Below are 4,048 nucleotides of genomic sequence, written 5' to 3' on the forward strand. Positions count from 1 at the left end.
CGCATTCACTGCTCGCACTGAAAGCAAAAGATCTATCAGGAAATCGGTACGCATAAATAGTTATGGTCATTACATAAGCCATGAATAAAACAGTAAGAAGGCAAAATGTTTATGCAGACACATCTTGATAACGCTGTTGGGCTGGCTTCTCTTTTGCCGTTCTCTCTGTGCCTTTTGCCGCTCAGCTCAGTTGCCAGACTTTTCTGCAGAAAGCCACTCTTCAACCCTCTATCATTTGATTGCTTCACATGTCTATTACGTTAGGAAATCCTTACAGGCTCGCTCCTATAACCCAGTTTTAATTATCAGGAGAACTGGATAACATTTCTCCCTATTTTTACACACTCCTCTCTCTCTCTCTCTCTCTCTCTCTCTCTCTCTCTCTCTCTCTCTCTCTCTCTCTCTCTCTCTCTCTCTCTCTCACACACACACACACACACACACACACACACACACACACAAACATGCACACGCACCAACCCGGAGATTTATTGCTGCTGGCTCCCAAGAAGCTGACAGGAGCCTTACCTCTGATATTACAGAAGGGTGAGGATGGCAAACGTTAGCAGCTAAGCAATCTTTTGAGAAGTTTTCAAGAAGACAGATGACTTACTTGCGCCTGTTGATAACAGCTGGACACACAAGTATTCCATTTCTGCTGTTTGCCTTTTGCAACATGAGAGGCTGTACTGTAGCTGCAAACTTCCCTAGCTCAGAAAAGACTGCGACAGGATCATAATTGTTTCCATAAATCAACATGCGCAAGAGGGTGTGTGCCTATACACTTGTGTGTGTGTGTGCGCGCGTGCAGGGGGGGGGGAGAGAGAGAGAGAGAGAGAGGGAGAGTGAATGTGTTGTCTTTAGCTTATTTAGAATTATTTTTTTTAAAGGAAAACCTTTGCTGACCTCTCTTGGAAGCAATTAGGACATAACCAGTCAGCTGTCAGTGGAATACATGAACAAAAATAAAATGCTATGCGGAATTCTGTAGTCATCAGAGGGAGCTACAATTGTGGTTGATGCCATGTATTCCAGTATCCTGAATCCCTTGATTGCTAAATTCAAACACTCTCCTACTTTCACTATTTATTTAGTAAAGCATGATCCTTTACTAAAGCAGATGTACATTTCTTTCTCAAGCCTGATGGCAGCACTTAACTTTCTTTCATAGGGGCTGATTCAGCTAATATTCTGATCTTTTCCTTCCTAAATTGTATACGTGGGCTATAATAAGTCTAAAAGGCAAGAGTTAAACTGGCCTATGTCGATCAGCTTTGGCCACTGTCAGTCCGGGCCATCACTTGGTAAAGGAATAAAGTGAGAACAGCAACATACTTAATACTTGTCCTTCCTTGTTCAATATCTTGCCATTGCAAGTCATATTCTATCTTGGATGAAATTATATTGCAAAATTTTTATGGAATGAAGCTGGATTATAGTCAGATTTGGAGTCAGTGCAAACGATACGGATATCTCTGGATTATCTGTCATTGTTACCAATGATTTGTCATCTATCCATCCATCCGTCCGTCCGTCCGTCCGTCTGTCTGTCTGTCTGTCTATCAATGCCTACCGCAGGTTAACAAACTGGTTCTGAACATTGTCCAAAGTTGAAAATAAAGCATATGCGAGCTATCATTTACATTCAGGAGAATTTCTAGTATTTCTCTAGAAACCTCACTTTATTGATGTGAAGCAGACATGTCAAACACAAAGCCCGGGGGCCAGATCCGGCCAGCGAAGTGGTTTCATGTGGCCCGCGAAGCCATCCTGGAAACAGTGAGGGAACGGCCCCCACTGCCTTGGCCCTGGCCCAGAGACCCTCCTTCTGCCAGAGACCCTCAGACCTGTCCCACTCCTGCCCAGGCCCCCATAGGCACCCTTCATGCGAATGAGGTAGAGCTGGCCACGCCCACCCAGTAGGCCATATGCACTCTAGCCACGCCCACCCAGTAGGTCGCGCCCACCCTGGCCATACCCACCCGGCCCCCTGAGGGCAACCACAATGCTGATACGGCCCTCAATGAAATTGAGTTTGACACCCCTGATGTAAAGTCTTAGGCATACATGACCCAAAAATGGACTTGATCACAATTGCACGATCTCTTTTGATAGGCTCGGCTAGGGTATGTCTCTCTGAGGTTCAGTAGTGCTTTCGAGTTGGTTTTAATGTTGGAAGATCAAGCAATACATTTTCTACACAAATAAATAAACACAACTGACAAGAACCAGGCTAACACGGTGGGAGGAGGCTGATCTAGGCTGTGTCATTTTTGTTTCTTTAGCTGGCATCCTAATGCTCCTTGATCTATGAAACCCAGGTCCTGCTTCAATTAAGTAGATTTATGTGAGACCGTTTTGTGGGCCATAGAACTCTTTATAGACTGACAAGACAGGTGGTTTAGGTATGTGCCACATCACAGGTACCAAATGATTGCATTAAGAGTTAATCTCAAAGCGTGTAGTTTAAAGGGAGGATTTGTTTGGGGAGAAGATTAAGGACCTATATGGAAAGCCTGTGTTTAACTGGAGAATGAAGGACCGTCCCAGACAACTGCAAATAGTTTTTCATTTGAAAGAGACTTGCACCCCTTAAAGGTCACAGTTGCAAAATGGTTGCTTTCACATTGGTGAGGAACTGTATTAGCCTTCTTTGTAAAAACTCAAGCATGGTGGGAATTTCACTTTCATTGAAAAGCCTTCTGCACTATTTTTGTAGCTTATTATTTCAAGAAGTACATAAAAATGTAGCCATGACGGAATCATTGACCAGTCAACCCCATCATAACCCAATATGTTACAATGGCTGTTCAAGATCTCATAACTGGGACTAGATACATGAGATTTTTTAAAACTGGAATCAGCCCAGGAATCTTCTCTATCTGGGTATGTTTGTCCTTCCAAAACCAAGTAGTTTTGGTTAGGATGATTCTTTTTTCCCCCCTTTCTTTTGTTCAGTTGTGTCTGATTCTCGGGAGACAGCTTCAAGAAGACCTTACAGTTTTCTCTGCATGATTTTTGGGAAATGTTTTGCCATTGCCTCTTTCCTAGGGCTGTGAGAGAATGACTGGCCCAGGGTCACCCAGTTGGCGGTTGTGCTGAAGGCGCTACCAGATCTCCCAGTTTCTAGCCCAGTGCCTTAACCGCTACTTCGAACAGACTCTCCTTCCAAAGTCCACATGAATAGTATCACTAGAACCGTATAGTTCAACAGGTTCCAAATTTATCATCATATTTGGTATTCCTGCACCTGTAATTTGAGTCTGTGTCCTTTTTTACCCTGTAATAGATATTATGTGCCAACCATTTCACTGGTTGTGTTTTTCAAGCACATACGTGCTTGTATGTACAGTGAGAGCCAGTTTGGTGTGATGGTTAGGGCACTAGACTAGAAACCAAGGGAACTGGGAGTTCTAGTTCTACTTTAGGCATGAATGCCCAGCCGGGTTACCTTGGGCCAGTCACTCTCTCTCAGTCCAGCCCACCTCCACGAGGTTAATAATAATAATAATAATAATAATAATAATAATAATAATAATAATAATAATAATAATAATAATATAAAGTTGGAAGGGACCTTGGAGGTCATCTAGTCCAACCCCCTGCTCAGGCAGGAAACCCTATACCATTTCAGGCAAATGGCTGTCCAGTCTCTTCTTAAAAAGCTCCAGTGTTGGAGCATTCACCACCTCTGGAGGCAGGTTGTTCCACTGGTTAATTGTTCTAACTGTCAGGTTGTTGTTGTGGGGAAAACAGGACCAGGAAGCAATTTGCTATATGTTTGCCCCATTGCATTATTTATAAAAATAATAAAGACGGGATAAAAATAACTAACTAAAAATATTGTTGATTCTGAATAGTTGCCATCCATTATTAAAACCCCAGCAGGATTTGTGTGATTTTTTTTCCAGTTTTGGTTTTATAGACATACCACCTTACAAACTATTGATTTCATAATTATCCTGCAGCCACTTTTACTTATTTCACAAGCAGCTTCCCACTCGGATCCTGAAAACCGAGTGTCTGCAGCATTTCATAGAAGATGGGC

The sequence above is a fragment of the Vipera ursinii genome (genome assembly GCF_947247035.1).
Source record: "Vipera ursinii genome assembly, chromosome: 11".
Classification (NCBI taxonomy): domain Eukaryota; kingdom Metazoa; phylum Chordata; class Lepidosauria; order Squamata; family Viperidae; genus Vipera; species Vipera ursinii.